At 36.1% G+C, this 12,442-nt stretch overlaps 1 protein-coding gene across 1 annotated transcript in view; it reads right to left on the reverse strand.

Moving 5' to 3' along the window:
• FGF2 (fibroblast growth factor 2) overlaps window positions 1-12,442 on the reverse strand; it is a 67,039-nt gene that overhangs the window by 15,870 nt on the left and 38,727 nt on the right.

A 12,442-nucleotide genomic window follows, 5' to 3' on the forward strand; every position in this document is an offset into this window, starting at 1 on the left:
AATCTTTTTAAAAAATAAAAGTACATGAAAATGTAAACCACTTGTGAGAACTTCCAGATTACTGCCTGAGTTTAAACTTTTTAAGAGTTGTGGTTTTTTGGTTTTTTTTTTTTTTTGAGAGAAAGAGCGAGTGCACATCCTTGCAGGGTAGTGGGGTAGAGGGAGGGGCAGAGGAAGAGGAAGAGAATCTTAAGCAGACTCCACAATGAGTGCAGAGCCTGACCCAGACTCAATCTCAAGACCCTGAGCTCATGACCTGAGCTGAAGTCAAGACCCCACACTTGACCAACTAAGTCACCCCAGTGCCCCTTTTAAGATATTTTTAACTAATTTTTCACAAATAAAATATAATCTAATTGATCACTATTATCTTTTGGTTTCTATTTCCTTGCGTTTCTACACATATTGTTTCTACCTTCCCCTTTAATACAATACCAATGCATTTATCTTTCTTTACAGATGGGTTGTGAGGTATACCTATATTCTTTTGCAAATATCTATCCCATGAAAAAATAAAATGCTCATACTTGATTTGCTTTTACAGTATTTTTAAAGATTTTCAGAATGTAAGATCCTGAAGAGGATAACCTATTATACTGTGTTATCAATATTAAGCATATTATAGGGGAAAAAACAGATATTACAGGATTATGATTATTCCATGAGGATAATTATCTAATTCAAATAAAAATGAATTTAACAGCTTCTGTTTTTGCTATTCAGAGGTAGCAATGCCCTGCCTAAATAATATTCTCCAAAATGTATTTTAGTTAATAGAGGTTACATTAAAAAAGGGGTTCTGGGGCTAAATAAATTTAGGAAATTCTTGGTTAAGCCAAGTTAACTCTTTATTGCCAAACTCAGACCTTTGCTACTTATAACCTGCATTATATACCTTATAAATCACCATAAAGGGGTCAAGTATACATTGTTTATAAAATTTACCTGGTCTCAGAATGAATTTTTTCATAGGAGATTCTTGAAAGCAATAGAAAAGAAGCTAGGAGATTCTTGAAAGCCATAGAAAAGAAGCAGTCAATATTCAAATGTTTAGAAATTATAATATTAATCAAATAAGATTAGAAACAAAGTAAGTTAATTTTCCCAGGTATTTTCAGGTATGAGTGGAATGGACTCAAACAGGACATGAAAAAGCGAGGTTTGAAAAATTCTGAAATTATTAGCTTTGTTAGATACTATTATGTCACTGTAATTACGTTTTTAAATTTTCTGTATCAGGCAAAGCAATCTACGGGTAAAACAAGACATAACATCTGGGATTAACTTTAAAATATTTTAGCAATCAAAAATAAATAAATACTCTAGCAGACGCTCAACTGTTTTTATAAAGTGGTCAGGATAAAAAAGATCTTGATTAACCTATGTCAACAGTTACTAGAAGCATGGGAGTTTATTTTTCTACTTGCACTACTTACTTTATGAATGTTTGAGAATTTACATAAAGAAAAAAAATCTATCGAACATTCAATGCCTGACTCTCCTCTGTGTACCAGTCACTCCTAGATTTCAGAGAGCATAGGATTAAGTAAACCTGCACTTACCAGACAAAATTCTTCTACAGAATCTTAAAAGATAATATAAGGTAAAAGAAATACAATCAAAACATGAAAACTAAACCAAGGAGAGCATAAAGTCTTTTTCTTAACATCTCAGAGTGTAAAAAATAAGCTTTATTTGTAACAAATAAAACCAAAATTATCTTAATGAGTATGACCAAACCTTGTATACAGCTCTAAAGTGATCCAGATAAGCCATATTAATTATGAATGTATTTGTATCTCTTTTTAACTCAGAAGGCTACATAAATGCTCATGAGGCAAGATTGCGTCATCACTATACTTTCTTTTGATGCTTTATCAGTAAAGTCTAGCCTATCTGTAGGTCACCATCATTAAGTATGTATTACTGGCCATAAGAAAGATTATGTATATTAATGTGGGGCCAATACCAGCGACTTAATATCTAAAGCAAATACCATCATTCATTTACTCATTGACCTTTCACAGATTCCTTGGGTATTCCACACTAGGTGATTATCACTCAATAAGCCACTAAAAAGTAAACATTAGCTGTAGATGCTCAAAAAAATGTTTGTATTGCCATATAATTATAAAAAAAAATACACTTTAAAAATAACCACAGCCTAAAACAAGCTTCATAAATTGTCTTTAAAAACCCATTAAAGCTGAGATGCAAAGTAACCTAAATGAACTATTTTTCACATACAAATGATCTCTTCCCAAAAAAGAGATGCCTACCTGCTTGTATCTCTGACAGGAGAAAGAATAAACCTGCCAAAAGGGAAGTATGGAGAAACCAGCTAAAACTTTATTAACTTTTAACAGCTGTTGATGTGAGGAATTAGAGTTCTGAGGAGCTCTAACCAAAGAACAACTCCATACCCACCTGTGAGTTCCCTGCACAGAGTTTGCACCTAGTACACAACCACCACACATCAAAGGCTGGGACAAAACAGAAGGGCTGGGAAATATTCCTGAAGTACCCCCAGGCCTTTGCTGAGTGCAAAGCAGCAGTTCCTTGAAGGCTTGGAACAGGACAACCTCTGAATAAGATCCCTCTGACAAGCACTGAGCCTTCACCAAATGCAAAGCAGGATCAAGAGAGATCTTCTGGGCGCCTGAGTGGCTCAGTGGGTTAAAGCCTCTGCCTTCAGCTCGGGTCATGATCTCAGGGTCCTGGGATAGAGCCCCAAATCGGGCTCTCTGCTCAGCAGGGAGCCTGCTTCCTCCTCTCTCTCTCTCTCAGCCTACTTGTGACCTGTCTATCAAATAAATAAAATCTTAAAAAAAAAAAAAAAAAAGAGAGAGAGATCTTCCAAGACAAGCCAGAGGTTGAGTTCAAGAGCAAGACTAACTCCTGAACTACCCAAACAGTTGGCAGCTGGGCTATAAGGCAAAATAGAATATTAAAAAACAAAACAAAACAAAAACTATTCTATTAACCCATAAGAAGGAAGGAAAAGAAATACTGGAGAAAGAATAGATGGGGAAATTAGAAAACAAATTCCAGGATGGCAGATTAAACCCAACATTATCAATAATTACACTAAATGTAAACAAACCTTTACATTTAAGGGAAAAAACCGTCAACTGTGTTGTTGATAATAAGAAAAGCACTTTAAATACAAAGACAAAGGCAGGGTGAAAGTAAAAACGTGGGGGGGGGATGCACACCTTAAGTATAAGAATACTGTTATGTCTATATTAATATCTGATAATGTGGACTTCAAGGCAAGTAATATGGAAATGAAGAAGTGATTGCAGATGATAAGAGGTCAGATACACCAAGAAGACATAATAATCTTAGATATGTAGCACCTAATAATAGAACCCTAAAATATCTTAAGCAAAAATTGACTAAATCAATAAGAATATGGAATGTATGAATAACATTATTTACCAACTAGGGCACGTGGGTGGCTCAGTGGGTTAAGCCTCTGCCTTCGGCTCGGGTCATGATCTCAGGGTACTGGGATTGAGCCCTGCATCGGACTCTCTGCTCAGCGGGGAGCCTGCTTCCCCCTCTCTCTCTGTCTGGCTCTCTGCCTACATTTGATCTCTCTCTGTCAAATAAATAAATAAAATCTTTAAAAAAGTTATCTACCAACTTGACCTTTTTCTTTTTACATCATGTATCTTTCATTCACCTGAGACTTTATTCTCTTAACATCACAGTCATTTGAAAATTGTGCAAAAAAAAATTTAACTGCCAGCATTGTAAGCTCTTCTAGGCTTATTGCCTAGTGAAGTTGAATTGTTCAAATCAGTTAACTCCAGCTGACAAGTTTTTTTTCTAAAGTCACTATAACACTAAGTAATATCAAAGGCTCTTACCCTGAACTATTGGTGCTCCTGGTTCCTTTATTTTTAACAATCTATAATGACGCATATATAATTCATTTAAAATGTACATACAATTAAATGGTTTTAGTATAGTCAGAGTTGTGCAACCATTACTACAATCAATTTTAGAATATTTTCATCATCTCATACCCATGCCCTTTAGTACTCACCTCCCATGTTCCCAGATACCACCATCCCCAGGCTTAGGCTACCACTAATCTACTTCCTGTTTCTATAGATTTTCCTATTCTGGATATTTCATATAAATGGAGTCATGCAATATATGGTCTTTTATGACTGACTTCTTTCACTTAGCATAAGGTTTTCAAGGTTCATCCATGTGGTAGCCATTACTTCCTTTTTTCTGCCAAATAACATTCCATTGAATAGATGAACCACATGTGATTTACCTCCGTTGGTTGATGAACATTTGTTTTGTCTTCAGTTTGGGGCTACTATGAATTAGACTGCTGTGAACATGCTACAGAAGATTTTGGGTAGACATATTTACATTTCTTCTGGATATACATCGAAAATTCAAATTACTAAGTCATATGGTGACTATGGTGAATCATTTAGGAACTGTTGGACTTTTCAAAGCAACCATTTTACATTCCCACTAGAAATTGAGGGTTCCAGTTTCTTCACATCCAGACCACATTTGTTATAGTTTGTGTTTTGGGTTTTTGTTCTTGGTAGGTTTTTTTTCCCTGTTTTTCTGTCTCTGTTTCTGTTTTTATTATAGCCAACCTACTTGGGTGTGAAGTGATACCTCATAGTTTTGAAATGCATTTTTCTGATGGGTAATGTAATAGGCATCTTTTCATGTACTCTTTGGTTGTTTGTATATCTTCTTCAGAGAAATAGCTATTCAGATCCTTGGCTTATTTTTAAATTAGGTTGTCTTTTTATCATTGAGTTGTTAAGACACAATTACTCTAGACACAAATCTTTAATCAGATATCTAATTTGCAAATATTTTCTCCCATCTTCTGGGTTGAATTTCCACTCTCTTGATGTTGTCCTTTGAAGTAGAAACACTTTCAATTTTCATGAAATTCAATTTATCAATTTTGTTATTATTTGTGCTTTTATTGTCCTAACCTAAGAAACCATTGCATAATCCAAGGTCATGAATGAAGATTTACAACTAAGCTTTTCCACTAGAGGTTTAGTTTTACCTTATCCAGATTTTGATTCATTTTGAGTTAACTTTTGTATGAGGGATGAAAATCCAACTTCACTCTTTTACATGTGAATATGCCCACCAAACTGACACTTAAAGATCACTACACCTAAACAAAATATGCATTCTTTTTAAGGAATACTCCCAAGAATAAATTATATAGTGACCATAAAACAAGTCTCAATACATTTAAAAGGATTAAAAATCAAACAAAGTAGTATATTAGAAATAAGTAACAGTAAGTTATCTGGAAAATCCCCCTAATAGTTAGAGATTAAGCAATACATTAAAAAAAAAAAAAGAAAGAAAGAAAGAAAAGAAAACATAACCACAGATAAATACAAAGGAAATTAGAAAACATTTCCCAATTGCCTGATAATATAACCTCAACATGCTTAAAGGGAAAGCTATAGTTTTAGGTATTTATATTAAAAAAAGCAGGGGCGCCTGGGTGGCTCAGTGGGTTAAGCCGCTGCCTTCGGCTCAGGTCATGATCTCAGGGTCCTGGGATCGAGTCCCACATCGGGCTCTCTGCTCAGCAGGGAGCCTGCTTCCCTCTCTCTCTCTCTGCCAGCTTCTCTACCTACCTGTGATCTCTCTCTGTCAAATAAAATAAAAAATAAAAAAAATAAAAAAAAAAAAAAAAAAAAAAGCAAAGAATGTGAGAATCAAAGCCTCTATGATGAGAACTAGAAAAATATCTTTTTTTTTTTGCCATATTACTACTTTATATTATATATTTAATTCCAGTTAAGATAGTGTTATATTAGCTTCAGGTGTACGGTATAATAATTCAGCATTTCCATACATCACCCTGTGCTCATCACAAGTGTGCTCCTTAATCCCCATCACCTACTTCACCCATCCCCCCACTCACCTCCCCTCTGGTAGCCAAATTGTTCCCTATTATTAAGAGAAACAACTACAAAAAGATTTTTTTTAAAGATTTTATTGATTTGTCAGAGAGACAGAGACAGAGGGAGCACAAGCAGGAAAAGAGGCAGGCAGAGGGAGAAACAGGCTCCCTGCTGAGCAGGGAGCCCAATGCAGAACTCAGTCCCAGGATCCTGGGATCATGACCTGAGCAGAAGGCAGCAGCTTAACAAACTGAGCCACGCAGGCATCCCTATGAGAAGATTTCTAATTAAGATCTCTAATTTCAATTAGAAATTTTAAAAAGCCCAAAGTAACAGCAGAGGGAATACTTACTATGTAAAAATTATACACTTGACTATATACAGACTAGTAGAGAACTATCCCAAAGAGTTACCAGTTATGGAATAATGAAACAAAAATATTTTATTTTCATATAACTTTTGATATTTTGAAATTTTTCTTCATTGGAGAATTTTTCTTCATTCCTTTTATAGGAACATAATAATGTTAGCATTGTCAGCATTTTAAAATAATCTAGAATAAAATATAAGTGTGTACCATATTAAACACGACTATGGAAATAATCACATTCATGAGTTCATGAGTTCCAAGAGGGAGAGAACATTTCTCAATTAAAAGATATATAAGGGGAGCACCTGGGTGGCTCAGTCATTAAGTGTCTGGGATCAGCTCAGGGCATGATCCCAAGGTCCTGTTTTATGTGGTTTTCTATATCAATGATAAATATATGCTATTTTTAAAAATCCACTACATTAAGAGACCTTTTTAAACTGGGCCTTGGACGCTGATTTAACCCAGATCATTTCAGCAAGCTGGAGACCACTCACAATATTAAGTTTTTGGATACATATAAGTCAACAATTTTGATAAACATAAACTTTTGGTGGCTTTCTAATGTTGATATTAAATCCAGTAAGATGAACTTGGAAAAACAGTGTGCTATCCAACTCTTTTTTATTTTTCCTGTTATACCAAAAAACAAAATAATACAAAAAAACCAAAAGCTGTAAACCACAACATTAAAGGATCTTATCACCAGGTGAGACCTTAGTGGTCAATTAGTCCCATCATTATACAGCTACATTTTAAATCTCATCTACAATATCCAAGAGAAATAGCCATCTTGCTTTCACTTGAAAATCTTCAGCCAAGGAAAATTTATAGTCTTCCTAAAATGATTTGGCTATGTTAGCAAAGGAAAAGAAACTCTGATTATCCTAAATAAACCACTCAAATGTCCACGTGCTCGGATTATTAGCACTTGATAATTTATCTACGCAATATAACCAAAAAACCAAATTATTATTCCAGGGTTATTGTCACTGGCAAAATATTTTGGAACTCCCTTGGAATTTCCCCCAGAATTTGTACTGTTTTCTTTTGAATATCCTCAAGGATGATAAATCTTAAAATCATAAATACCAATTTGTTAGAGCTGTAAAGGACTTCAGAGATCTTCTAGTGTACCCTTCTCATTTATAAATAAGGAAGCTGACATTTAGAGAGTTCTGTCTCTGTTGAAAGATATCATTCTTGTAAACAGTCAAGTCTGTGTTTCCAAGAATGGTGAATATGTTTATTTATTCATTCAATAAACATTTATTAGTAACAGCTATGTGCCAGGTACTGTGCTAAGCAATAGGAAGTACAAAGCAAAATACATTGTTCTTTGACCTTGTAGAACATACAGTATTGTCAAAGAGTAGAGCAATGGTATACAGACATAACCAAACAAGCTCCATACTTTAAGTGCCAGGAGAGAAATGCAGGCAAACTACCTTTAGAGTTCTCAGAAGTAGCTATAACCCAGGCTAGGAAGTTAAAGGTTTCCTGGAAACAGTGACAACTGACTGGAGACCAAGGAAATTAGCAGGAGTTAGTCAGGAAAAGAGAGCAGGAACCAAAAAAAAGAAAAAGTCGATATACAACTTCCAAAGAAGTAAGAGAAGAACACGGCATATCCAAGGGATGTCAGGTGATTAGGTAGAACTGGCACAGAGAGTGAGGTGTTGTATGTGCTGTGGAAAAGGGCATCATGGGACAAGACGAGATGGATAGGCCAGAATCTCTGGATAATATGTTAAGGAGTTTGATAGTGTGACATGATGAGAGCTTTTAATGAAATAGAATGGAGAGAAGCTGATAAATATGTGAGAAATGAAGGAAATAGAATTAATAGGAGCAGACATAAAGGGAGGGAAAGGAATGGAGGTGAGAGAAGGCAGAGAAGGAAGGAAAGGAAAAAAGAGCAAGGAAGAAAAGGAGGGAAGAGTTCAGAATGAGTCCCAGGTTTCTCTGTCTTGGATAACTGGGAGATTATGAAGATAGCAAACGCAAGAGGAGGGACAAGAGAAGACAATGAGATGAGCTGCCTTAAGACATATTGGAAGTCTGTGGAAAATCCAGATAGAGATATTCCAAAGACAGTCATATGAACCTAGAGGTCAAAAAAGAAATCTATACTAGAAATCAAGATTTGGTAATTGTGGCAAACAAGTGAGTGCGGGGCACAGAGGCTACACCCAATCCACACAGGGAGATATAAAATGGATGAGAGCCTCCAGAACCATGTATATTAGGTGTGGATTAAGGACAAAGGATACAGTCTTGGGAAGCACCAACATTTCTAGGGGGAGTAAAGTGTGTAGAGTAAGTAGAGCCTGGGTAACAGTGGTCAGCCCAAGCGTACAGGAAGGTATACCTGATACCTACAGCACGCATGTGTGCATGCGCACACGCACATGGAAACTAAGGGACAAAACTTTTATTCTTTGAAGGTGATAAAATTTTCTACATTAAAAATCAAAGACTAAATGCAATGTGATATTCTAGACTGGATCCTGGAATAGAAAAAGGACATTAGTGGAAAAAATGGTAGAATCCAAATAAAGTTTGCAGCTTAGTTAACAGTAATGTTTCATATGATTTTTTTTTTTTTTTTTTTTGACAAAAGTGCTGCAGTTATGTAAGAAGTTAACCTTAGGGAAAGCTGGATGAAGGGAAGGGTATAGGAGAACTCTAAAAATCTTTGCAACTCTTCCATAAATCTAAGACTAGTTCTAAATAATGTGTTCTAAATGTCAAAATAAAATACAAGTAAACCATTGGAAATAGTTCAGCAAGACAGCTTGATAGAAAATATATAAAAATCAATTGAGTTTCTATAACTCACAACATGTAATTATTTCTTTAAAAGATATCATTTGTGATAATAACTAAAGGTTCCTAGGACACTTTTATGGAGAACATTATAAAACTTTATCAAAAGTCATTTTCAAAAGACTTAAAAGGGGAGGTATGAATGCTTATAAATGGGAAGATTCACTATAATGAAGGTGTCACTTCTCCCTTCAAATGGTCCATAAATTTAATGAAACCCCAAGGGAATAATCAACGGTAGAAAACCAGGAAGAGTAAAAACCAATGGAAAGGGGACACCTGGGTGGCTCAGTGGGTTAAAGCCTCTGCCTTTGGCTCAGGGTCCTGGGATCAAGCCCCGAATCAGGCTCTCTGCTCAGCAGGGAGCCTGTTTCTTCCTCTCTCTGCCTGCCTCTCTGCCTACTTGTGATCTCTGTCTGTCAAATAAATAAATAATTTTTTTTTTTAATCTTCAAAAAAAAAAAAAAAAACCAACTGAAGACACAATTCAAGTGGGACCTTCAAATAAGGTCAAATGGTACAAAAGGAGATGGCTAACATGACTGAAAAGAATTCACTGGATTTAACCACAGTAAGAATTTGGGAACAGTGAATGCAAACAACTTCTTGAAGAAGTTTTCTATTGGCAACTGCACAGTGTTTCTTAGATGGGCTAGCATTAATGTTATTTTTCATTTAAATAATTTGAAATGAAAGCAAACAGAAACTCTCAATACATGAAGGTAATCAAAAAGCAGGCGTCTAAGGACACCTGCGTGACTCAGTCATTAAGTGCTGACTCTTGGTTTCGGCTCAGATCATGATCTCGGGGTCATCAGATTGAGCCCCGCATTGGGCTCTGTGCTGGGCATGAAGTCTGCTTCAGATTCTCTTATGCTGTATTACTGGTCTGCAGATGACAGGTACTGCCATTTCCCAGCATCCTCATCGCAGAACACTGAACATATTTTAATTTCTTACTCATTCAAAACCAACTTTAACACTTAAAACTGAATGATAGAATGTTTTAGCTTTCCACTAGAAATATATTTTTGAGTCAAAAAATTATGTTGGTTGGGGAGCCAGGGAGGCTCAGTTGGTTAAGTTTCTGCCTTCGACTCACGTCCTGGGATGGAGGCCTGCATCTGTCTCTCTGCTCAGCAGGGAGCCTGCTTCTCCCTCTCCCTCTGCCTGTCACTCTGCCTACTTGTGTTCTGTCAAATAAATTTTAAAAATATTTTTAAAAATACATTGGAATCACCCAATTTAATGCTGAAGACCAGGCACTAAGAACTTTTTAATGTAGATTACTGACAAAAGAGCCTAGGTAACACAAGAAACTCATTTAATGAAAATGAAAAATGTAAAATCTCCATATATATGTGGAGTACTTGAGGTAACAATCAACAAAGATCAGCAACCTATATTTTATTTCTTCCTTTTGATGTGAACACGAACGACTAACAAGTTCCACACAGCCACTCTCATTAAACTTTCATTTTCTATTATTTCCTTTTGTCTTTCATCCCAGAACCCAAAACCCATACTCCATTTTCTTCACAACTCAACTGAATGTTAAAATTAATAGATAATGGGATGCCTGGGTGGCTCAGTTGGTGAAGCCTCCGCTTTTGGCTCCCATCATGATCCCAAGGTCCTCAGATTGAGTCCCACATCTAGCTCCTTGCTCAGGAGGGAGCCTGCTTTTCCCTCTGCCTGCTCTGCCTGGTCTTCTGCAGATCTCCGTGCTTCTGCTGACAAATAAATAAAACCTTTAAAAAAAAAATAAAAGTTATAAATAAGAACATATGGCACACAGAGGGTTCACTAAAATTCTCAGCAACTCTTCAGTTTGCAAAGAAGATTAAATGGAATATAATATGAGAGAAAGAAAAACAGGAAGAAAAGAAGGGCAGGAAGAACCTCAGAAATCTGAGTTCCTTCATTACTACTCAGGACATGAGCTCAATAACATCAATTCTTATATCCATAAAGTAAAAATTGTTTTTATTATGTTCAATAATGATAAAACATTCAAAATCATTTAAATAAAAGTGAAATATATTATGTCAAAAATACCAAATTTCTTTCCATAATTATTTTGCATCTACACTATACTATTCAATTTCCACAATTATAAAAAATTTAAAATGTACAGCTGATTTATGCCAAAGAGGGGGTTCTCATAAGCAATTCTAATCCATAAAAATCTACAAAAGCAATTTCTTCCAATATCTCCTCAACTGGATGTCATATTTCATTTCATGACCTAAAATGGAAGCAGTCAGGCTAGCTGAGCTACACATAAGAGCAAGTATAACACCAGGCCCAAAAGGTGGGAGACGTCAGATGTTTCCTGGCTCTTCTAATAACACAGCTGCTAGTTTAAGAACAGCAACTGGTTTTACTTCTATAGTGGCACCAGATAATTGAGTCAGACTGACAGCAAGAAAGAAAAAACTACTTGGCATCCTGAGGCATTCCAGAAGTTCCGAGCGTAATACAGGGTCAAAGCAGAGCTGCAGGTAACATCAAAGATGGAGGGAAGAGCAAAGAGTCTGCAGTCTCAGTGTTCCTCAGTAAATAGTCACAACAGGTTGATAGGTAGAGAAAACATCTTTCCACACATTTTCCACAGCTGTCAGCACCTCCAGACAGTATCTGACTATCCCAGCATCAAAAAGAGGGCTGAATTGCTCAGCCACCAAGGGCAATTCTTAGCTGGCTTTATGGAGGTAGCATAATCAGGTAGGAAAATTCTGTCAACCATTGGCAGGGGCATTTTCTGGCAAGAACAGCTGCAGTACTGAGGTCTCAGTAATCTGGATTTCAGGAGCCCACAGATTTCAGGAGCCCTCCTGGCAGAGCAACACAAAACATCCAAGACAGTACGCATCTAGAAATATACGCTTCCACCTATAGAAGTCATCAACCCTATGTAAGTGTTCAATGGTCTTTTCTCTCTAGAGCCAAACAGTTAGAGAAATGTTTCTAAAAAAATAAGTTGGCTACAAAATTGTAGAAATGGAGGGCAGACTGGTAGTTTCCAGAGGTGGGGTTGAGGTACTGAATGTGGTTATAAAAGGACAACCCAAGAAATCCTTGTAATGGTGGAAATGTTCTGTATCGACTGTGTCAAAGTCAATACCCTGGTTGTGGTATCGTACTGTGGTACTACAAGACATTACAATTGGGGAAAACTGAGTGAAGAGTACATAGAATCTCTCTGTATTGCTGCTTACAATTGAATGTGAATCTATCATTACCTCAAAATAAGTAAAATTAATTTTAAAATGTCAGCTTTATTAAAAATCTCATCTAGTTTAATAATTAACAT

This window comes from Mustela lutreola, chromosome 1, assembly GCF_030435805.1.
Source record: "Mustela lutreola isolate mMusLut2 chromosome 1, mMusLut2.pri, whole genome shotgun sequence".
In the NCBI taxonomy this organism is placed as follows: Eukaryota; Metazoa; Chordata; class Mammalia; order Carnivora; family Mustelidae; genus Mustela; species Mustela lutreola.